Genomic DNA, 26,462 nt, shown 5'->3' on the forward strand with positions numbered 1-26,462 from the left:
TCATGGAATCAAGCCCTGCATGGGTCTCTGTGCTGACAGAGCAGAGCCTGCTTGTGATTCTCTCTCATCCTCTCTCTCTGCCCTTCCCATACACTCTACATAAATAAATAAATAAACATAAAAACAAAAACAAAAACACTATAAGAAGTTGAGATTCAAACATAGATTTGGAAGTCCCTGATGCCTAGGCTCTTTTGTCTTATTTCTCTTTGGTACAGCTTAAAGATCAGGAGAATTAATAATGGTAAAATATGTTTGATGATACTTGATAAAAGTTCATTTTCTTAGGGGAAATAACAAATGACTTCCCTGTACATTATGGGTAGAAAAATGATGATGGTGGTGGTGGTGGTGGTGGTGGTAAAGAGTCCACAAAAATCATAGATGGAAATATTCCAATTTCTCCAGTAAAATACAAAGTTATACAATTCTCTGATTCATAAAAATAAAGTCATAAAACATTTACTGTTTTCTTAATTTTAGCTTTTGATAAAAAGTGTGACTAATTATTTAACAAGAGTGCATATGACTCTAAATTTTAAGTGTGAAATGAAATTTGGAAATAAATAACTTGAGATATGGTATAATTGATGCAGGCAGGCCGGTCTGAGGACCCAGAGGGGGTCCTGAAGAACTAGCCAGAAGTCCTTGGCTTCAAGCAAGATAGAAATCAAACGTGAACCAGCAGTTTGTAAATCTCACAGAGATTTACATACATATACATATATGCATATATATACACACACATATACATACATATATATATATACATACATATGTATGTATATGTGTGTGTGTGTGTGTATATATATATATATATATATATATATATATCTTTATATATGGAGAGACAGAGGGAGAGAGAGAGATGGATAAGGAGAGAGCATCCAAGAGACTTGGAAAGGAAAATAGAATGAGTCTGTCTTGCTTGAGGTCTGGGGTTTTTACTGGCAATTGTGGTCTGGTGCACATGTCCTCTTAGGCATCCAGGAATTGGGCAGAATAAGGAGAGGGTCCAGGTGTCCTTCATAAGTCACTAATTCCCTGAAACCAGGGGATTTGGTGTCAAGGTGGTTGGAGTCAGTGGTTTTAGAGAACTTTTATGAAGACCCTGCCTGGTCACACCTTAGATGTTCTGTATAGTGCTGGAAGCCTCCAAAGATACCATTATCTCTTGGTTCCTTACAAGGAAAACATGTTATTTGTATTTCAAAGCATGTGTAGAGTGGGGTTGGAGTGCAAGCCCTAGGAAGAATAGAAACTGGATAGGAAGCAACAAAACAAAAACAAACAAACAAAAAGCTTTTTTTCACTCATGGGGTTCCTTCAGTTTCCCTGCCTCATAATTATGTCAGCTATGATTGAATATTGCCCAAATTCTCTACACATTTCTATATTCATTCATTTTAAGTATATCTTTTCAGATTCCCTTATCAAAGAGCAGAGTCTATATCTTCACTCCTTCACTCCTTCACTCCTTGAATCTGAAATAGCCAGATGATATTTCTGAAACTAAGCCTCAACAGGATTTTATACACTTTCTCCTAGACCTTTGTCTTATTCATGAAAGTAAGCCAGTACTGTGTAGCTGTAGGATAAATACCACATGGAAGAGAGCTGAGGTAACCCAGCCAAGAACCATAGGACTCCCAGAGGCAAAGCCACCTAGCTTCATTAGCAGTGCTTAAGGGAGACCATCAGCTACAGTAAGAACCCCTTCCCACAGGCTAATTTTTAACATACCAAGAACAGTGAATTATTGCTTAAACTACCCAGTTTTGTGGTGCCTTTTCACGGAGAAATATTATGGCAATAAATTACTAATACAACAGCCTAAAATGATTACATCATTCTGAGACACTAAGGAAATGTTATAATTGTGCTATAACAAGTTGAATTATAATACTTTTCTTTTAATAAAGGAAGTAGAAAGTGAGTTTGGCAAACATGGGTTTCGTTACAAATTTCATCATAAAATAGAAAATTAATTAGCTTTTTGGGGCATTGCTTTCCTCATGTTATAAATTGGAACTACCAATTTTATGTTACCAATAGTAACTACCCCTTTGTTGCTGGCAAATAGGCCTGTATATTAAAAGCAAAATAATTAAAACAAAATAATCTAAATCTTTTCCAATGCTTTAGCCATTGACCTACATGGAGATTCTGTTAACTAACACATAAGCTAGGCATCTCCTACTAAATGTATTACCAAAAAAAAAAAAAAATCATTGGAATACTATTTAAATATCATCATCATCATTAAATGATAAATGCAAGCAAACATTCTCACACTCAGAAAATGGAAATTATTTTAATAATCCTTTAAAGAAGGAAGAGTTTAAATATGGAATCACATATTTTTATTTAAATTGAACACAAGAAGACGTATGGATGGATCACAGTGCATTTTTAAATACTATAGATAAAAGGTATTCAAACTTTTAAAACATATGTCAACACATAGGATATCTAGCTACTTTTTGAGAAGCTTAGTAAATTCTATTCATACAAATAATATTGAAAGCAAGACTTCATTGATTAAAACAAATACATTAAGGATTCCTAAGTAATAAATAATATTAAGAAAACTTTTGTATTGAAGGATGTTTTTTTCAAAAACATTTTTTTCTTTAGAACATATAAAAGAAAATAAATACATTATATATAATAATTATACTCCCAGACCAGGTGTGATTTACTCCAGAAATGCAAGATTCTTTAAATATTCAAAATCAATCAATATTATCAACCAAACTGATAAGCAACTGATCACATCAATTGATATAGAAAATCATGAGGGACTTACAATCTAGAAGTAATAATCTAATTCAACAAAGTCACAGGACATAATAAAAACATGCAAGAATCAGTTGTGTTTCCATGTACTAAAAATGAACAGTTGGAAACCAATATTTAAAATACTTTACCATTTAAAATTGTTTCAAAGGACATGGAATACTCAGATGTAAATCTAACAAAACATGTACAGAATCTGTATGCAGAAAAATCACCAAAAAAGTTAATAAAGGAAGACACATATTGTGCTCATGATTTGGGAGACTTGATATAGTTAATATGTCAATTGTCCCCCAGACTGATATTTCAGATGGGCACAATGACTATTAGAATCCCAGCAAAGTTGTTTTTTTTTTCAATATATAAACATATTCTAAACTTCACATGGAAATTCAAATATACTAGAATACCTAGAACAATTGTTTAAAAAAAAAGTGTGAGAGGAAACTACCTAATTTTAGTAATACTAGGTATCTGCAGCAATCAAGACAGTGTGGTATTGAAAATGGATAGACACAGAGATCAAAAATCTAGAAATAGACCCACACAAGTATGCACAATTGGATTTTGGCAAATTTACAAAGACAATTAAGTGAAGTATGGGTGACATTTCAACAAATATTAAGCATGGCATCTCATGATCTGTAAAAGAAAATATTGATAAGTTACACTTCATCAAAATTTAAAATGTATGCTCCATGAAAGACCCTGTTGAGAAGATGGAAAAACAAGCTACAACTGGGAGTAAATATTTGCAAACCACCTACAGGACAGAAAATAAACATCTTTAATATTTAAAAACTTGAAACTTAGAAAAAAAAACAAGAAATGCAATTAAAAGTGGACAAATACTGTGAGCAGATATTTCACCAAAGATGACATACTGATAGCAAGTAAGCATATGAATATGTTCAATATCATTAAGCATTAAGGAAATGAAAATTAAAATCATGGCATATTCGAAAGATTAAGTTAATGAGATAATGATAATACTGAATGTTGGCCAGGTAAAGGATATATTGAATTTCTCATAAATTGCTGATAAGACTGTATAATGGTATAACAGACAGTATTTGGGCAATCTCTTGTAAAACTAAAATGCACTTACTTTATGACCTAGCAGTCCTATTCCTGGGATTTATCTCAGAGAAATGAAGCCTTATGTTCACACACACAAATTGTACATGGATGTTCATGGAAGGTTTATTTGTAACCCAAAATTGTAAATAACCCTGTTGTTCTTCAACTAAAATGGTTTAACAAACCATGGTGTATCTATACCATAAATATTACACAGGAGTAAAAAGGAATGAACTGTTGAAACATACAATCACCTCCATGGATCTTAAAGGACCCAGGATGAGTAGAAATGCCAGTCTCAAAAGGCTGCATACTATACATTTCATTTATATCAAGTTTTTAAGCCAACATAGGGATGGAAAACAGATTAGCTGTTAATGTAAATAGTTTCAGAAGAGTAGGGTTGGTGTTACTACAAAGAGGTAGTATAAAGGAGTTTCTTTGAGATGATGAAGTGCTGTTTCTTGGTTGTGGTGGTGGTAAACCAAATCGATATATGGGAAAGTTTCATAGAATTACACACACATAAACTCAAATAAGTGCATGTAAAAGCTGTTGATATATGAATATAATCTGTAGTCTAACAGTATTCTACCAATGTCAATTTCCTTATTTTCCTTTTGTGAAATAGTTATGTGAGATGGCACTATTAGAGAAAGAATGGAGATAGGTCAACAGGATTCTCTGTACTATGTTTGCAGATTCCTGCGTATTTATGATTATTTCAACATAAAAAATACCCTCTAGGTTTTTTTAGATTTTTTAACGTTTTTTTGTTTTGTTTTGTTTTGTTTTTGAGAAAAAGGGAGAATGAGAATGAGTGGAGGAGGGGCAGGGAGAGAGGGAGAGAGAGAATTCCAAGCAGGCTCTGCACTGTCAGACTGGAGCCTGATGTGGGGCTCAAACTCACAAACCGTGAGATCATGAGCCAAGTGGAAACCAAGAGCCTGATGCTTAACCACTGAGCCACACAGGCGCCCCTCGTGTTCTAAATTTTTAAACAATTATTTAATAAACCAGAGGGGCATGAATGGCTCAATCAGTTAAGTATCTGACTCTAGACTTCTACTCAGGTCATGATCTCACACTTTGTGGGATCAAGGCCTGTGTTGGGCTTCACTCCAAAGCTCAGAGTCTGCTTGGGATTCTCTCTCTACCCCTCTTTCTGCCTCTCCCCTACTCATGCTTGCTCTCTCTCTCAAAATAAATAAATAAACTTTAAAAAATTTAATTAACCAGAATTTAATACCTCATATTGGTTCATCACTAGTCAATGGAGTTTCCTCACATTAGCCTGCATTTCTAATGTTCCAGATATATGCATTTATAACTAACCGAGGATACCTTATCAAGAACTTTTCTATCTCTATAGCATTGTATGTTCTATATCCTTCAATTTCCATCTCCACAGGGGCGCTAACTCTAAAAGTACAGGCCAATATGATCTATTCTGGAAAATTCTCTTAGACTTACTGTAAATGGTATTGTAGTGTAAGTCTACTATGAATACCTCTCCCCACATCCATACAAATACCTATGTACAAATCCCTACCATGAAACTTGTTTTCTTATTACAGAGTGTATGTTTCTGAGAGAATTAGAGTGCAATATATGGGTAAGAACTATTCTCAGTATTTCCATCTTTTCATATGGTACATAGAATATAGTGGTCCATATTATAGAAGTTGATAATGACAGATTAAATAAATAAACAAAATATTTTGGAGGGACACTATGATCTAGAAGTTGACTTTAATTATCTGGATTAAAAGATAGACCTGATTTTTCAAAATAGATCTGGAATGTTTTTAATATAACATTGCCTTTCAGATCTTTTTTATTCTTGTTGTTATCAATTGTGAAAACCTACAGACACTGATTCTTTTAGTGAATCAAATTATTGAATATTGAACTCTTAGGAAATTTTTTTGAATATTTTAAGCATAATTCTTATGCCACATATATCATTTGTCTTCTACAGTTCCTTAAATTATTCATATAAATAAGTGTTGTATGAAATTGTTTTGGGGAACCCAAATGTAACAGCACTTATTTTACTTTCTAGTGAAACTATATCTCAAGAGTTTAATTCTGGGAGTGCGTGGGTGGCTCAGTAGGTTGAGTGTCTGACTTCAGCTCAGGTCAAGATCTCATGGCTCATAAGTTTGAGCCTGGCCTCAAGCTCTGTGCTGATGGCTCAGAGCCTGGAGCCTGTTTTGGATTCTATGTCTCCCTCTCTCACTACCCCGCCCCCACTCACTCTGTCTCTCTCTCAAAAATAAATAAATATTAAAAATATTTTTTTAAGAGTTTAATTCTGAAGATCATGCTTGTTGCTATATATCATCTATTACTGTATACACATTTATTTCTGTTTTTGTGCATTTCCAATGTTACTTTGCAATGGTTAAAGTGCTTCTTCATCTTAACTTTAGACTCAAAAACACACCTTGCTTTTATTTACTGTAAGTTTTATCTAATTCTATCTACCAGAAAATTTAAATTTAAATGTGTAGACTATAAATGGAAAATTCAGTTAGAAGCTTTGTTTCTTATTCTTCATTCTAAATACCTTAGAGGAAGTAAATACTTTGTTTTCTAGAAATGTTTGTATAGCAAGACATTCTTTGTATCACCTGTTGAAATTTCACATTCCAGTAGTTTAATAGAAGAGCTAATTTGTTTCTAAGTATGCAAATTCTTTTTTATATACTGTAGTTTTGATGTACAGGTACAGCATATTGTAACACATGAGTTTTTTTTTTTAATTGAACAGATGTTAAGATTACAAAACTTTCTCATAGTAAAATATTTGGAAAAAACATGGAGTATACAAATAGATTCTACAACAAAGACTGTTGAAAAACTGGAAAGTGTATGCATATCAAAGTGTCTAAACATATAAGAAGATAAAATTGGTCTTTTCCGAGATGTCTTTTTATATATGATATGTCTGTGAATATCTCTATATACACATAATTGTAAGTGAATACTAAGTAAAAAAATATAGCAACTATTCTAAAAGGATTTAGGAACGGCACAAGCTGTTAGGGGAGAATTGAATTTTTAGAAAGTGAAAAGGAACTTTATGACATTTATGTATCTACTTGCTGATAAAAATAGCTTTTATTGTTTAATTTTTTTTCCACTTTCAGATTATATTGTCATTGGATATTGTGAATACTTAGTGGATAATAAAAAAGTAACATAAAGTTTAATGTAGGACCATATTGCAACTAAATAAAGAACTGATCTCTCCTGTAATTTAGTTCTCAGTACTCACTGCTCACATATGTGCAGGCAATGGAATTGGGGTCTTCATTTCTTCATTACATTCTGGAGACAATGGTATCAAACCACACTTCCCCACCACCTGGAAATCCTAAGTCCCCTATTGTGGTTTATTTTCTATTGCCCTGATAGCTCTTTCACTCCTTTCCCAATCCTGTTAAATTCCATTTAATCCCCTCACTCTCAGATGATCTTTGTTCTCATGTCAGAGAGGAAATAAAATGCATTAGATAGGAACTGGATCAACTTCCTCAAAAAGACAAAATAAATAAATAAATAAATAAAGACAACATTTAAAAAAAAAAGAAAAAGTAAAACAAACAACAACAAACAACAGAAGAAAGAAAAGGGAAAAATACACAAATGGATGAGTTTCTCCTGCAACTAAAATCTAATTTCCTCATCTCTGTCCTGATTCAATGCTTTTCTGTCTTCCCAGGGATTACTTTACCAGCACACTTTTACCTTTATTCCCTTCTTCTCTTCTTGATTTTTTTTTGGTAAGTATTTGAGAATATTCTGATTGTTTCATCAATAGAAAAAGTAAATACTGCCTCTCCCTAGATAACTACCTATTGTGCAGGCCCATCTGGAAAGCTGTCAAACCCCCTCCTTCATTTTATAGCCACTTTGCTGCATGGTATAGTTTAGCACACTAGCCATGTACACTACTTTTCATTTGCTTCAAGTGAGAACATGCACACACGCACACACACACACACACACACACACACACACACACACACACAACCTGCTTTCTCTTTACATTTCTGGCCACTCTTGCAGAAACATTTTTTTTTATATTATTTTTTATTTTTTATAATTTACATCCAACTTGGTTAGCATATATATAGTGAAATAATGATTTCAGGAGTAGATTGCTTAATGCTCGTTACCCATTAAGCCCATCCCCCCCTCCCACGACCCCTCCAGTAACCCTCAGTTTGTTCTTTATATTTAAGAGTCTCTTCCTTTTTGTCTCCCACCCCATTTTTATATTATTTTTGTTTCCCTTCCCTTATTTTCAACTGTTTTTCTCTTAAAGTCCTCATATGAGTGAAGTCATATGATTTTTGTCTTTCTCTGACTGACTCGTTTCACTTAGCATAATACTCTCTAGTTCCATCCACGTAGTTGCAAATGGCAAAATTCCATTCTTTTTGATTGCCGAGAAATACTCCATTGTATACATATATACATCATATCTTCTTTATCCATTCATCCATTGATGGACATTGGGCTCTTTCCATACTTTGGCTATTGTTGATAGTGCTGCTATAAACATGGAGGTGCATATGTCCCTTCGAAACAGCACCCCTGTATCCCGTGGATAAATACCTAGTAGTGCAATTGCTGGGTCATAGGGTAGTTCTATTTTTAGTTTTTTTAGGAACCTCCATACTGTTTTCCAGAGTGTCTGCACCAGCTTACATTCCCACCAACAATGCAAAAGAGATCCCCTTTCTCTGCATCCTCACCAGTATCTATTGTTTCCTGAGTTGTTAATGTTAGCTATTCTGACAGGTGTAAGGTGGTATCTCATTGTGGCTTTGATTTGTATTTCCCTGATTATGAGTGATGTTGAGCATTTTTTCATGTGTCAGTTGGCCACTTGGATGTCTTCTTTGGAGAAGTGTCTATTCATGTCTTTTGCCCATTTCTTCACTGGATTATTTGTTTTTTGGGTGTTGAGTTTGATAAGTTCTTTATACATTTTGGAAACTAACCCTTTATCCGATATGTCATTTGCAAATATCTTCTCCCATTCTGTTGGTTGTTCCCTTCGCTGTGCAGAAGCCTTTTATTTTGATGAGGTCCCAGTAGTTCATTTTTGCTTTTGTTTCCCTTGTCTCCAGAGACATGTTGAGTAAGAAGTTGCTGCGGGCAAGATCAAAGAAGTTTTTCGTGCTTTCTCCTCGAGGATTCTGTTGGCTTCCTGTCTTACATTGAGGTCTTTCATCCATTTTGAGTTTATTTTTGTGTATGGTGTAAGAAAGTGGTCCAGGGTCATTCTTCTGCATGTCGCTGTCCAGTTTTCCCAGCACCACTTGCTGAGGAGACTGTCTTTATTCCATTGGATATTCTTTCCTGCTTTGTCAAAAATTAGATGGCCATATGTTTGTGTGTCCATTTCTGGGTTCTCTATTCTGTTACATTGATCTGAGTATCTGTTCTTGTGCCAGTACCATACTGTCTTGATGATTACAGCTTTGTAGTATAGCTTGAAGTATGGGATTGTGATGCCTCCTGCTTTGGTTTTCTTTTTCAAGATTGCTTTGGCTATTTGGGGCCTTTTTAGGTTCCATACAAATTTTAGGATTATTTTTTTCTAGCTCCGTGAAGAATGCTGGTGTTACTTTGATAGGGATTGCATTGAATATGTAGATTGCTTTGGGTAGTATCGACATTTTAACAATATGTTCTTCCTATCCAGGAGCATGGAATCTTTTTCCATTTTTTTGTGTCTTCTTCAGTTTCTTTCATAAGCTTTCTATAGTTTTCAGTATATAGATTTGTCACCTCTTTGGTGAGATTTATTCCTAGGTATTTTATGGTTTTTTGTGCAACTGTAAATGGGATCAGTTCCTTGATTTCTCCTTCTGTCGTTTCATTGTTGGTGTATAGGAATGCAACCGATTTCTGTGCATTGATTTTATATGCTGCAAATTTGCTGAATTCATGAATCAGTTCTAGCAGTTTTTTAGTCGAATCTTTTGGGTTCTCCATATAGAGTATCATGTCATCTGTGAAGAGTGGAAGTCTGACCTCCCTCTGGCCAATTTGGATGCCAATTTTATTTCTTTGTGTCGTCTGACTGCAGAGGCTAAGACGTCCAATACTTCCAATACTATGTTGAATAACAGTGGTGAGAGTGAACATCCCTGTCTTGCTCCTGATCTTAGGGGGAAAGCTCTCAGATTTTCCCCATTGAGGATGATATTAGCATTGGGTCGTTCATATATGACTTTTATGATCTCGAGGTATGCTCCTTGTGTCACTACTTTCTTGAGGGATTTTATCAAGAAAGGATGCTGTATTTTGTCAAATGCTTTCTCTGCATCTATTGAGAGGATCATATGGTTCTTGTCCTTTCTTTTATTGATGTGATGAATCATGTTAATTGTTTTGTGGATATTGTACCAGCCCTGCATCCCAGGTATAAATCCCACTTGGTCGTGGTGAATAATATTTTTAATGTATTGTTGGATCCAGTTGGCTAATATCTTGTTGAGGATTTTTGCATCCATGTTCATCAGGGAAATTGGTGTATAGTTCTCCTTTTTAGTGGGGTAACTGTCTGGTTTGGAATCAAGGTAATGCTGGATTCATAGAAAGAGTTTGGAAGTTTTCCTTCCATTTATATTTTTTGGAACAGCTTCAAGAGAGTAGGTGTTAACTCTTCCTTCAATGTTTGGTAGAATTCCCCTGGAAAGCCATCTGGCCATGGACTCTTGTTTTTGGCAGATTTTTGATTACTAATTTGATTTCCTTACTGGTTACAGGTGTATTCAAATTTTCTATTTCTCCCTGTTTCAGTTTTGGTAGTGTATATGTTCTAGGAATTTTTCCATTTCTTCCAGATTACCCATTTTATTGGCATATAATTGCTCATAATATTCTCTTATTATTGTTTTCATTTCTGTTGTGTTGGTTGTGATCTCTCCTCTTTCATTCTTGATTTTATTTATTTGGGCCCTTACCTTTTTCTTTTTTATCAAATTGGCTAGGGGTTTATCAATTTTGTTAATTCTTTCAAAGAACCCGCTTCTGGTTTCATTGATCTGTTCTACTGTTTTTTGGTTCAGATAGCATTGATTTCAATAGCATTAATAATAAATAATCTTTATTATTCCCTTTCTTCTGCTGGCTTTGGGTTTTATTTGCTGTTCTTTTTCCAGTTCGTTAAGGCATAAAGTTAGGTTGTGTATCTGAGATCCTTCTTCCTTCTTTAGGAAGGCCTGGATTGCTATATACTTTCCTCTTATGACTGCCTTTGCTGCATCCCAGAGGTTTTGTGTTGTGGTGTTATCATTTTCATTGACTTCCATATACTTTTTAATTTCCTCTTTAACAGCTTGGTTAGCCCATTCATTCTTTAGTTGGATGTTCTTCAGTCTCCAAGTATTTGTTACCTTTCCACATTTTTTCTTGTGGTTGATTTCTAGTTTCATAGTGTTGTGATCTGAAAATATGCACAGTATGATCTCAATCTTTTTGTATTTACTTAGGGCTGATTTGTGTCCCAGCATGTAGTCTATTCTGGAGAACATTCCATGTGCACTGGAGAAGAATGTATATTCTGCTGCTTTAGGATGAAATGTTCCGAATATATCTGTTAAGTCCATCTGGTCCAGTGTGTCATCCAAAGCCATTGTTTCCTTGTTGATTTTTTGATAAGATGATCTGTCCATTTCTGTGAGTGGGGTGTTGAAGTATCCTACTATTATGGTATTACTATTGATGAGTTTCTTTATATTTGTGATTAATTGATTTATATATTTGGGTGCTTTCACACTTGGTGCATAAATGTTTACAACTGTTAGGTCTTCTTGGTGGATAGTCCCCTTGATTATGATATAGTGCCCTCCTGCATCTCTTGATACAGTCTTTATTTTAAAGTCTAGATTGTCTGATATAAGTATGGTACTCCGGCTTTCTTTTGTTGACCATTAGCATGATAGATGGTTCTCCATCCCCTTACTTTCAATGTGAAGGTGTCTTTAGGTCTAAAGTGGGTCTCTTGTAAACAGCATATAGATGGATCTTGTTTTCTTATCCATTCTGTTACCCTTTGTCTTATCCATTCTGTTACCCTTGAGCATTGAGTCCACTGACATTTAGAGTGAGTACTGAAAGACATGAATTTATTGCCATTATGATGCTTGTAGAGTTGGAGTTTCTGGTAGTGTTCTCTGGTCCTTTCTAATCTTTGTTGCTTTTGGTGTATATATATATATATATATATATATATATATATTTTTTTTTTTTTTTTTTTTTTTTTTCATCTTTTCTCCCCTCAGGAAGTCCCCCTTAAAATTTCTTGCAGGGCTGGTTTAGTGGTCACAAACTTTTAATTTTTGTATGTCTGGGAAAGTTTTTATATCTCTTTGTATTTTGAATGACAGCCTTGCTGTATAAAGAATTCTTGGCTGCATATTTTTCTGATTCAGCACATTGAGTATATCCTGCCACCCCTTTCTGGCCTGCCAAGTTTCTGTGGATAGGTCTGCTGCAAACCAGATCTATCTTCCCTTGTAGGTTAGGGTTTTTTTTTCCCTTGCTGCTTTCATGATTCTCTCTTTGCCTGTGTATTTTATGAATTTGACTATGATATGTCTTGTTGATGGTCGCTTCTTGTTGAATCTAATGGGGGTTCTCTGTGCTTCTTGGATTTTGATCTGTGTCTTTCCCCAGGTGAGGAAAGTTTTCTGCTATGATTTGCTTACATAACCCTTCTACCCCTATTTCTCTCGCTTCCTCTTCTGGGACCCCTATGATTCTGGTGTTGTTCCTTTTTAATGAGTCACTGATTTCTCTAATTCTTAAATTGTGCTCTTTTGCCTTAATCTCCCTCTTTTTTTCTGCTTTGTTATTCTCTATAAGTTTATCCTCTATATCGCTGATTCTCTGTTCTGCCTTGTCCATCCTTGCCGTTTCTGCATCTATCCGTGATTGGAGCTCAGTTATACCATTTTTAATTTCTCTGGGTATTTTTTACTTCTTTTATCTCTGCAGAAAGGGATTCTAATCTATTTTCGACTCCAACTAGTATTCTTATTATCATGATTCTAAATTCTGGTTCAGACTTCTTGCTTGTATCTGTGTTGGTTAAATCCTTGGCTGTCATTTCTTCATGCTCTTTCTTTTCGGGTGAATTCCCTCATGTTGTCCTTTGGAAAGGAAAAAAGGAATTAATGTGGTAGAAAAATTGAAAATAAAAAAATTAAAATTAAAAAATATTAAAATTAAACTTAAACACACACACACACACACACACACACACACACAAATCGAATAGATGCTGCTAGATCCTAGGTGTGTTTTGGTCTGGGTGTTGAAAGTTGTTTGACAGATTAGAAAAAAAAGGGGGGGGAGAAAAAAAAAGTAATCATTTGAGAATTTGAAAAAATGAATACACTGAAGTAGACTAAAATGAGATGATGGAGGTAAAATAAAATTTGAAAAAATATATACAAAATAAAGAACATAGTAGAAAAAAATTAAAGAAACATATATTTTATAAAAATTTAAAAAATATGATTTTTTTTCTTTTTCTGTATTTAGGAAAAAAGAAAAAAATGAAAAAGAGAAAAAAGATAAAAAAGAATAAAGAAAAGAAAGAAATCATTTGAAAATTTGAAAAAGTGAATACACTATAGTACATTAAAATAAAATGATGGAAGTAAAATAGAATTTGAAAAAATTTACATAAAAGCAAAAAATATAGTAATAAAAATTAAATAAAAACATTTGTAATAGAAATTGAAAGTAAAAATGAAGTTTTTCTCTTTCTGCATTCAAGAAAAAGAAAGGAAATGAAAAAGAGAAAAAAGAAAAAGAAAGGAAAAAAGGAAATTGTTTGCAAATTTGAAATGGTGATACACTGAAGTAGACTAAATCAAGAAAAAGAAAAGAATTATGAAAGAGAAAAAGAAAAAAAAAGAGAAGAAAGAAAATTGAATAGATGAACCTGCTAACAGATTGAAGTAGGACTGAAATTACTTCATTTTCCCCTAGAAGTCAGGCTATGTAGCTCTTTATAGTCCATTAATTAAGCCAGTAGTGAGACTTGGGTTCTTGAAGAGCGAAGTTGGCCCAGGTGGGCAGTGCTCAGTGTAACAGCCCTGCTGTCCACTAGATGGCGCTGCCAGCCTACTGGGGTGGATTGTTGTGGTGCTTGTAGGTGCCTATGCGCATGTATGGAAGCGGTAAAAAATGGCGCCACCCAGCTACCCAGTCTGTTCTCCCGGATCAACAATCGCGCACCTGTCCTCTGTCTTCAGCTCTAGTTCACTCCCTGCTTTTTCACTCTCCTTGACCAGCCCCCCGGCAGTACCTCTCTCCCGAGTTTTGTCTCAGATGTGGCTGTTTTCCCTGGGTTCTTCTGAAGGACTGTGGTTTTGACCCATTCCACCCCTCTGTGGGAGGGTCTCACTGAGCAATGGCTGAATGAGCAATGGCCAAATGTCGGCTGCACCCAGGAATGCTTGCTGGACCCTGCTGCTGCCAGTGCCCCGAGACTGCGGCCAGGTTCCAGCCCACCCCAGAAAAAATCATGAGACAGTGTAGCATCAGTGTTTCAGGGATTACGGAAAATCACAACACACATCTAGCACCAGGCTTCACCCTTAAGGACCTTGTGCCAGCACCAGCGAATGTGGCCATTTTCTGGGGTCTGATGGGACCAGGTGCTTTCAACAGTCTCTACAAAATGTCCTTCCAGCAGTGGAACCGCTTTCCCCTGTGTGGCCTGAGAACCTCCTGGACCCCACTCTGTTCCTGGGGATTCACCCTTCCCACCAGAGTACCACAAGGTATCGAGTTGCAGAGATGCAGCCTTTGCACTCCCCTTGTTTGCAGTCTTAACGGAATTTAAAACCCTCTCCTTTCTCCTTTCTCCCTTTTTAGTTTAACCCTGTGGCTGTTTCCAATTTTCCACTTTCTCTCCAGCTGCTTTTGGGGAGGGGTGCTTTTCCCATATTCTCCCCACCTCCCCAGTCTCTGTCCCCTCTCTGCTACCTTTCGTGGCTTCTCGCTCCCCAAATTCACCTCTCCGCCCCGCATACCTGAGGAATTCTGTGGTTCAGGTTGTGCAGATTGTTGTATTAATCCTCCAATCAGTTTTCTAGGTGTGTAGGATGGGTTAGTGTTGGTCTGACTGTATTTCATGGATGTGCAACACACAAAAACTTCCATGCTGTTCTGTTATCTTGGCTCCTCCCCTTGCAGAAACATTTTTTAAAACCTCTTTTTTTTCCCCCAAACATTGATTTGTATTTCCTAAATGTCTCTGCTAAGTCCTCATCTTAATACCACAAATATTTCCTGGGCTGTCTCATTGATTTCCATGGCTTCAATTTTCATCCATTTTTTTAACTCCTCCCAAATCTGCCTTTGCATTATAGCTTCTCCTAGATTTGGGAATGGAATATTGAATAATGCATTAGACACAACTCTCTGGATGTTAGGAAGGAACCTCAAATTCATCATGTTCACAACTGAAATCTGGAATTTCTCTCCCAAGGGCCATTCTCCTATGCCTCCTGCTTATTGCAGGGTACGTATCAAACCTGAAGTGCCTAAAATAGAAGCAGGAGCATCATCTAGGATCTTGAAAAAATCTGCCCTGATGTTATCCCTGATAGGATATTGTACAATTATTTAAAATAATTGATTTAGAAAAGAATTATACACAATATTTGATCGACTTAATATTCTGCCTTTTCTAGTATTCTTCTCTGAATTTAAAGAACGATTTCACTTATTTTTTCAATGATCTCATTTTGGTTAAGATGAAAGAAACTTTCATCAGTCTGGTTGTGAATAAATACCATAATTTTTCCTTATTTAGTAGAGCTCACCTTCGGTCAGCCTGACTTTCTTTTTTTTTTTAATTTTTTAATGTTTATTTATTTTTGAGAGAGAGAGAGGGTGCACAAATGGGGGAGGGACAGAGAGAGAGGGAGATACAGAATCAGAAGCAGGCTCCAGGCTCTGAGCTGTCAGCACAGAGCTTGACGTGGGGCTCAAACCCAAGAACCATGAGATCATAACCTGAGCCAAAGTCAGATGCTTAACTGACTGAGCCACCCAGGAGCCCCAGCCTGGCTTTCTTTTTTGAATCTTATTCCAAGAAAATACTTCAAATAATCTTCTTAAGAAACTGAAAAATAAATGGTGTAAGTCGTGCTATTTATATTTATAATACCATTCATTATGGATATACTAGCAAATATATATTTTTAATTCTGATCATGCATTACTAATACACATGAAACCTACATATAAATATGAAGTAAACTAAAACAAATTTCATATCAATGAATCCACCCTTATAGTATTATTGGCAATCCTATTCATAATATGTGAAATACGTTTCTTTTGCCTGATTTCCTATTTGGTTATTTATGTTATTTTACACGTTGATTTGTTACAGTTGTGCTGAATACTAAACCTTTATGTACTACAAGTTTTTCCCACTATCTCAACGTGGAGCATTCTTATGAAAATTTTCTAAGCTGAAATGGTGTAAAATTAAGAAGCAATTACCATTAATTTATATGGAAAAAGTTTTGAGCATTCCAAGTGCAAAAAATTAACCTCTCTTAGGTTTTTCTGATCCGTTAGGCCACATCTTGCTAACAGATGCATAAAATAAATCAAGATAAAGCACAGAGGCTCACGGACACCATTGAAACTCTGGCAGCTTGATGCTGAGATGCTGAGTGTAGTTCCCAGGGAAGGCACTTGGTGACGCCACTCTCACTACTTGGGGTCCGGGCTACCTCTGTAATGGCTCACTGCAAACTAAACTCTGAAAGCTATTTTTGCTTTTTGCCTTTTATCCTTTTGATTTATTTCAGATAGCAGGGAAAACTTGTACTGAAGAAGGTCTTTTGTGAAGGCAGAGTGGTATAATGTGACCTTATATCCGTGGGAGATACCTGTATTTTCATTGCTTATTATTTCTCCCATTTTTTTACTTTTCTGTTGACTTTTAAAGAGATATTTTTATAATGAACATTTATAAGTGAAGTATAACCCCATCTTTAAAGATAACTCTACCATTTCTTTTCTCATTTTTCAGGAGAATTAGGAGCCCTCAGAGCAGTAACCGTTGTTATTTCTCATTTTATTTCTCTCCCTTCAGTTTCACGTTCTGATCAACAGAAAAGTATCCATTTTAGTTCTTTTACAGCAGAGAATCACTGCTTCTCAAATAAATAAATAAATAAATAAATAAATAAATAAATATATCTGCCTCTTTAATCATATTGTTCTTTAATGATACATATTTATTTTAATATTAAGAACTGATAATTTAATAAATATATGTTATATAGACATAAGAAATTGCCATCATAATATCTTTGACCCATTTGGAAACACAAGTCTTATATCCACAATAACTTCCCACAATAACTTATCATAGTGCTTTGTTTTATCTGTGCATTATTCTATAATTGCTTTGGGTACCCCAGGAAGATTCATATCTACCAATATGGTTTTAGTATAGTATTATATATAGAAACTTAAAAATAGTGTTATAATTTTCTTTGTATGATCAAAACCCTTTATTAGTTATTTTATTTTTGAACACATTTTACCTCTCACTTATATTTGAGTCTTACTTGTTATATGAAAATATTCTAAAACTCTTTGATATGCACAGAATGAATGATATGTTATAAATCAAAACCATGTTGCTGTCACTACCTCAAATATCTGCTTAGATATATAAATGATTACAGTGTTTTTAGTACAAGAAAAATTAAAACAAAATAAGCCATATATCTGTTCTGATGTGTCAAATATAGTAATTTTTTCTCAAAGTTCAAAATATTATACAAGATATAATTTTTAAAAATATTCTGATATTAGGGGCGCCTGGGTGGCGCAGTCGGTTAAGCGTCCGACTTCAGCCAGGTCACGATCTCGCGGTCCGTGAGTTCGAGCCCCGCGTCGGGCTCTGGGCTGATGGCTCAGAGCCTGGAGCCTGTTTCCGATTCTGTGTCTCCCTCTCTCTCTGCCCCTCCCCCGTTCGTGCTCTGTCTCTCTCTGTCCCAAAAATAAATAAACGTTGAAAAAAAAAATTAAAAAAAAAAAAATTCTGATATTAAAATATGGTATTTATATCTTCTTGAAGATATTTATGAATTCAAAAGTAGAGGGTTAGCTTAAATCTCTATACTACAAAGTATTTGGTACATTCCTGTTAGAGTCAGCATCAAGGCAACATTTGCCCTTACTAGTGTTACTATTCATTATTGTTCTACTATTCATTTATCGCTAATGCAAAACAGCAAGATGAATAAATAAGGTTAATAAGCTAGGAATAAAACAGTTGTTATTTACATATTATATGAAATATGATCACATAGTAATAAATCCCAACAGAGCCAACTAACCACTAATCTTAAATAATTTAAAAGATCTAAAAAGTGGTAAGTTAAAAAGTCAATACAAATAATAAAAAAAAGTCAGAAAAACATATAAATAAAAATGAAAACTTTTGTTCACTGTCAGAAAGTCTGAATAAAGCCTTAACATTGTACAGATGTCAATTATTTCCACATTATACTGTTACCCATAAATCAAATTCAACCCAAAACATAATTATATAATTTGTGGAACTTAACACATTAATTCTAAAATTAATATTGCAGATTAAGGGGCTAAGAATAGCCCAGAAAATTTTGAACAAGATCCATTTTTTGTCATGAAATTAATAATATTTTAATATATCTCTATGAAATATATTTACTTTTTTCTTCAGGATAGCCTCTTTTATACGTTTCATCATTTATTTCTATTTCTGTTATTTATCATATTTTTTACTGATCTAAAGGAGTTCCTCATATATTATTGATAAGACATTTTGTTTATTGTACATAGAAAATACATGTATTCTCCCTCTTCTGCTTGTCATTTAACTTCATTTATAATGTCTTTTCTCAGGCAGAAGTTTTAATGTTCCTTCAAGGCTTTTGAAGTGATTTTGCATTTTGCCTGGGAAAGAGTTTTGTACTCCATGACTATGCTATATAGTATTTGTTTTGTTTTGTAAATTATTAAAATTTTGACTTAATACAAGGTCCAATTATGTAACTATGTGACAGGTTTTGGAAAATACTTTAAGTGAATTTTTGAATATTATATAGTCTTGTTTATTAATTCTTCCTATTGATTTTGTTGGAAAAAACTCATTGCATAATTATTCTTTGTAATTTGATGACCATAACTGTTCAGTATACAAAATTTTAATGACTACAGTATCTTCTTCCTAATATGTCACAACATTATCATAAAATTGCACCTTAAGAACTATACATTTATTTAGTCTTAATTAGAATTTATTTTCTTCCCATTGCTTCTTTTTTTTTTTTTTTTTTTTTAATTTTTTTTTTCAACGTTTTTTATTTATTTTTTTTGGGACAGAGAGAGACAGAGCATGAACGGGGGAGGGGCAGAGAGAGAGGGAAACACAGAATCGGAAACAGGCTCCAGGCTCTGAGCCATCAGCCCAGAGCCCGACGCGGGGCTCGAACTCACGGACCGCGAGATCGTGACCTGGCTGAAGTCGGACGCTTAACCGACTGCGCCACCCAGGCGCCCCTTCCCGTTGCTTCTTAAACTGGTTGCCATTCTCTTTTTTTTTTCTTTTTTTTTTTTCAACGTTTTTTATTTATTTTTGGGACAGAGAGAGACAGAGCATGAACGGGGGAGGGGCAGAGAGAGAGGGAGACACAGAATCGGAAACAGGCTCCAGGCTCTGAGCCATCAGCCCAGAGCCCGACGCGGGGCTCGAACTCACGGACTGTGAGATCGTGACCTGGCTGAAGTCGGACGCTTAACCGACTGCGCCACCCAGGCGCCCCGCCATTCTCTTTCTTTAGTTCATTTTTATGTTGCTAGATAGGATTGTCAATATTTTTCCAGATATCATGATTAAATTGATTAGTTTCCAAGTTTTTTCATATTGAAAGATGAGTTTATTATTCATTTGTTGGTGTAATTGAAATACAGTAAAACACATAAACCAAGTGTACTGTTCAATGAGTTTTACAAATGCATATACCTATGTGACTGACAGACTTATGTACATTTCTATCTCCTCAGAAATATCCCTCAAGCCCATTCCTCCCCAATCTCCTTTCATAACAAAGTGGCCACTCTACTGGTGATCTTCACCTCAGATTAATTTAATTAGTCTCTAAATTCATATGTACTCTGTTATTTTTTTCCATTGGACATGTTTTTGAGATTTTTTTTTTCCATATATGAAATTTATTGTCAAATTGGTTTCCATACAACACCCAGTGCTCATCCCAAAAGGTACCCTCCTCAATACCCATCACCCACCCTCCCCTGTTTTTGAGATCAGTCATGTTGTTACATTTAGTATTTTGTCTTTATTTACTGCTGAAAAATACCCCCTTTTATTGATATACCATCATTTGTCAATTCAGTCTCCAACCTGATAAATATTTGAATTTTTAAATTTTTAAATGTTTATTTATTTTTGAGAGACAGAGAGAGACAGAGAATGAGCAAAAGAGTGGCAGAGAGAGAGGGAAACACAGAATCTGAATCAGGCTCCAGGCTCTGAGTTGTCAGCAGAGAGCCTGACGTGAGGCTTGAACCCATGAACCTTGAGATCATGACCTGAGCCAAAGTCAGATATTTAGGGGCGCCTGGGTGGCTCAGTCGGTTAAGCGTCTGACTTTAGCTCAGGTCACGATCTTGCGGTCCGTGAGTTCGAGCCCCGTGTCAGGCTCTGGGCTGATGGCTCAGAGCCTGGAGCCTGTTTCCAATTCTGTGTCTCCCTCTCTCTCTGCCCCTCCCCCATTCATGCTCTGTCTCTCTCTGTCCCAAAAATAAATAAACGTTAAAAAAAAAAAAAAAATTCAAAGTCAGATATTTAACCGACTGAGCCAGCCAGGCACTCTGATATTTGAATTTTTCTAATGCATTACTTTTTATTGATTGATCCGTTGACTTATTACAGGATAAATTTCCAACTTGCTGCTTTAAATGTTCCTGATAAAGAAAGCATAATTTGCCAGATATCTTTTCAGGTAGTAGCTTAATTAGCCTAATATTTATCCCTTTGGGTTAATTCTGCACCTTGTTTTGGTTGTTACAGTTGTTGTTGTTGTTGTTGCTGTTGTTGTCTTTACACTTGGAATTTTTTCTGGGCTCTGTTGAGAACGATGTTCAATTTCTTAGAAATCTTTTCAAATTTTAGATTGGACTTTTGGTTTCTTTTTTGGTTCCTCTTTCCCTTCTCCCCTAACATCTTAGTATTTTCTACAAATACTTTAGCTTCTCACAATCACTAATGGCCCCATCCCAGTACTCTAATGAGTTTTTCTTAATCTTTTTATCATTTCAAAGGGGTTTTGGATGTGGGGGCAGAGATAAAAGTATTCATTCTATTTGGTCAACATACTGCTCATCTTTCCATAGTCCTTGTCACTTTGTATTGCAATTTCTAAATAACTTGTCTTATCTTTCATTATTCAATAAACTCAATGAGAGTAAAGTCATGTTTGTGTTTTTTAAAAAAACACTTTATTGTGGTATGATTGTCATACAAAAGCTGTACATATTTAATGTATACAATTTGGTGAGTTGGAGATAAGCGAATACCTTGAAACCATCACCACAATCTATGCCATAAATATCTTTCACCTCCAAAAGTTTCATTCCACTTTATTTATTATAATAAATAATCATTATTTTTGTGTGTATAAGAACTTTTAACATAAAAGTTATGCTACCCTCTTAGCAATTATCTTAATTGCCATGAAATTCCCTGAACTTAGTACCTTCTTGGTGCACACTCAGTGCTCAACACTTATGTAATGAATAAAGGAGGACATTTATAAAACTTATTAAAGCACTAAAATTGGTTATGAATATGCAGTGTAATTACAGCTAATCTTAAATGGCATTATCTTCATTTTGCTGTCAAAATAATTCTACTGGACAGTTATTTACATAAAAAAAGAACTGATAACTTAAGGATAGTTAAGAGATCATGCAATACATAATATACAGTATAAGTATTTATGAAAGGAAATTAGAAAAATGGCTAAAAACAACCATGTCAGAATAGTAGAACCTTGGATGATTTCACATTGTTGTTTATATTCTTAATAAATTATAACTTTCCAACAACAATCCCACTCTAATTTCATGCTAAGAATAACATAGATGATAGGAGAAAATGTTAATAGTTTTGTTTTTTTTTTTCTCAGTATTTACCATCTTTTAGCAGAAAATAACATATTTTTGGAGTTTTATGCCTCAAGAGAAAATTTGGGAACACTCCAATGGCATAATCTTTGTACAATTTGTTGACTTAGAACTTTTATGTGGTTATAGTTGTCTCCTTGCTATTTCCACTCCCAGGATAATGTTATAAAGGGTGTATCTGTGACAATCATGTGGCAAGACCAATTTGTGTGGTGTAAAAGCTTAATTTGTTGGTTAAAAAATGTTCATTTACTATGTTCCTTTACTCTTTTCTTGGTAAGGACTTTGATTGTTCAATAACAATTAAAAATGGCCTCAAATATGGGATAGAGAAAACCTAGGGAGCAAATCAGCCAGCCAAAAAGTCCAAAGAGTGCCTAAGAGAAATACTTGTATGCATTTTTGGTTATGGAAAGACCAGGATACTAATGTACTGTAGTAAACTTATTATAGGAAATATAGGGAGTGATTATATATATATGTATACTTCGTAGCGTGTAGGGATTTTATATATATATATATATAATATATATATTATATATAATAATATATATATAAATATATATATGTTTATATATATGTTTTTATATATGTTTAACATATATATATAATTTTACATATATACAAACACACACACTGTACTTGAATGGCCCTTGTGGTGTATTTACACAAATAAATATACAAGTAAAATTTTATTATTGTTTGATTTAACAGTAGCAGCCTCAATACATATCTATGCAGTTCATTTTATCTAATTTGTAATAGGAACAGAAATAAGACATTATTATTTTTGTTATTAAACATGCTAAGTCATATTCCCTTAAATAAGTTATACTAATTGTGTCTATGTTAACAATGTAATTGTGTTAATTGTTCATCCAAATTTACAGAACAGACTGCTTTAAAGAATATTAGTGGCGGGGCGCCTGGGTGGCGCAGTCGGTTAAGCGTCCGACTTCAGCCAGGTCACGATCTCGGGTCCGTGAGTTCGAGCCCCGCGTCGGGCTCTGGGCTGATGGCTCAGAGCCTGGAGCCTGTTTCGGATTCTGTGTCTCCCTCTCTCTCTGCCCCTCCCCCGTTCATGCTCTGTCTCTCTCTCTGTCCCAAAAATAAATAAACATTGAAAAAAAAAATTAAAAAAAAAAAAAAAGAATATTAGTGGTATCTAGCTAAATCCCACCCTCATCTAAGTGTGTGAAACCCTCCAAAACTTTCTGACAAGTGATCTCACCATCTCAAATAAAACAACTGCAAACATTAGTTAGGTAAATGAAGTAATTGTTGTCACATGTAATATTGTTCTGCCTAGTCTTGAACTGAAATCCACTTCCCTTTAAATGCTGTTCATTGACACTTGCCATATTTCAACTTTTTTAAAGCATGTTCTAATGAATTTCAGGGGGAAAATCACATAACGTCTCGCATAGTGAAAATAATCTTACAATATTCCCTCTATAGCCATGACTATAGTGATTGATTAGTGTATTTTCTTCATATAAATATAAATATGAAAAATATATATATTTTTGGCCTCAGTTGCATACATCTATATGGAAATACTCTGTAAAACATATTGTTTGGACTTCGTTTCACTAAATAAATTCTTGGTGTGTCTGAGCAAACTTGAGAAAAGTTACCACCAAATTATTTAGTTGCATGACAAAATTAAGTCCCAAATTAAAATTAAAATGATGTCCAGTATATTCATGCTATTGAGTTTATGAGATGGTTTGAATTTTGCATATTCTTTATCAGTTGAGGCCATTGTCATTTGGTTATTTTTTTATTTAAACATTGCTTTCTCTATTTTAACATTATTACTTTACTTTTTTATGTAAAAATTACTAAATTATGCAAGTTATTAATTCAAGAAATACCTTTAATCTTTATGTAATTTGATCTAAATAGCCAAGGTGTTTAGGATAAATTTTAGGCTTTCTAAATGTAGATATTTCTCACACGTATTGAAAAAAAATATGTTCATGCTTTTTTGTTACTAAAAGTAAAAGAAAAATCATTTGCCATTTTCTCTGCTTCAGGAACTATTCTAAGACCTTGACTTACATTAACCCATTTAATCTTCTCAAGAAATGTATGAGATAGGCATCATTATTTTCACATTTTATAGATTTGAAACGGAGACAGGGAGGCTAAATGACTGGTCTAAGTTGACATAACTAGTCTAGATTGGCCTGTAGCAGTCTACTTCAGTGTCTAAGCTATTAGTCACCACCACACTAAAGGTTTTTACATTGATTCCTATGAAAAACAAACCAGCTGGACATAACCATTGTATGATCTCTCCCCTTCCTTCCTTGTAATTGTTTTAAATTTGAAGGTAACATTCAATTAACAAATTAATTTGATATTTTGTAATAAATGGACACTTCTAAATTAATAATTCTGGAAAATAGAAAGCCCCTCTAGATAAATGTAGCCTGTGTATCATGAACTGCTTATTTACTGTTTTTTTTTTCTCCAATAGAGTTTGTTGCATATAATATAACTGAAAAATAGATACCTTTCATTATCATAGCACTCTGCCTGACAGTTTTGGAGAGGATAATGTATTTCTGACAGGGGAAACTCACAGGAGAAGTAAAACCACATTCTACTCTGAGTACCAAATATGAAAGTTAAACACTTATAAACTACAGAGGATCTGTATGTATAGATCAACATCAAGATGAGTATTCTAACAATTATATACTCAAATCTGATTGAAGATTTTAGGAAATAGAGATAAAATCATTGACACTATCAATAATCTTATTAATATTTTTTGTCTAGATTCTGCTAGGTTTCTAATGGAATATACATAGTTTTTTAGAATAGATGTAACCATTTGAACTTAAGAGTTAATATAGTTAAATATTTTCTTGTTAGTATTCTGAAGCTCTTTTACAGAGAAGAATCAATGCTTATAGCTCTTTATATTAACCAATTGCACAAATTATTAGAACTACTTCAAATGATTTTCATAGTAGAAAACAAAAACATTTTTAATGTACTTCATGTTGTTTTGATGATGTTTTTACTATTTTAAAATTTTATTTATCATTGTATTTACTTTAATTATTATTTCTTTCTGTGTCTTGAGAAATTTTCCCTATGCATATGGTTGAGAAGATAATCCCCATATGTTTCTTCTAGGATACTTTTATTTTTAGTTGTTATGTTTGATGTATTTTAAAATTAATTTTATTATCATGTGAAATAGGGGTTGAGATTCATTTATTTAAACATGGTTATCTAGTTCTAACAGCCATCATTGAAAAACTTTTCTTCCTCTATTGAATAATTTGATGCATATATGGGAAATCAATTAATTATAAAAGTGTGGGTCTAATTTTATACACTCCATTTTGTTCCATTGTTCCATTTAAATATTTTTTATATTTAAATACCATACTGTTTTGTTAATTGTTGCCTCTTATTATGTATTGAGTTGGTCTTCTAACCATGGTTTTTCTATTTCAAGACTCTTTCATGACTCTTGATTTTTCACATTTTCACATATACTTTAAAAGCACCCAAACATTTCCGTTAAACATGCCCTCAGAGATTTAGTTTGGAATTGCTAAAATTAAACCTGTACATCAATTTACAGAGAATTGAGTTTTTAACAATACTCCATCGACTAATCCATGGACATTGTATATCTCAGCAATGTTTTATAATTTCCAATGCAGAGATATTTCACATATTTTGTTAAATTAATGTCCATTTTCTTTTTGTCACTAATGTAAATAAATTGCTTTTGGTATGCATAAATACAACTGCTGTTAATATATTGAAATGCATGTAGTTTTGTTTACTGATCTTTTCTCTGTGACCTTGATAAATTCACTTATTAGTTTTAGTAGTCTAATTGTATATTCTTTAGGATTTTCTATATGAGCCATCTTCCCTTTTGTGAATAAAACCTGTTTTCTTTCTTTCTTCTCAATCTATGTCTTTTGTTCCTTCTTCATGCCTTATGGCATGAACAGGACCTGCAGGTACAATGCTGAATAGAAGTGGGAAGAGTGGACAGCCTTATTTGGCTTTTGACCTTAGAGGGAGAGGGTCTAATACTTCATGGTTTATGTTTGGTGTTAAATGTAGGTGTTTGTGTGTGCCCTTTATTGGATTTAGGAATTTTTTTTTACATTTCTAGCTTGCTGTTAGTTTTTATCAAAGCATGGGTATTAAAAAGTTGTCAAATGCTTTTTCCCACATCTATTGAGATTTTGTTTTTTCTCTTTGGCATAGATATTAACTTCCATAGTTTTAATTTCAAATATTTTTATGTTAATATTAACATAAAT

At 34.1% G+C, this 26,462-nt stretch overlaps 1 pseudogene; it reads left to right on the forward strand.

Annotated features, from left to right (window-relative positions):
- Positions 1-318: 318 nt before the first annotated feature.
- LOC112862695 (endophilin-A1 pseudogene) overlaps positions 319-26,462 on the forward strand; it is a 30,701-nt pseudogene continuing 4,557 nt past the window's right edge.

Source organism: Puma concolor, chromosome B2 (genome assembly GCF_028749965.1).
Source record: "Puma concolor isolate L17-30 chromosome B2, mPumCon1.1.hap2, whole genome shotgun sequence".
NCBI lineage: Eukaryota > Metazoa > Chordata > Mammalia > Carnivora > Felidae > Puma > Puma concolor.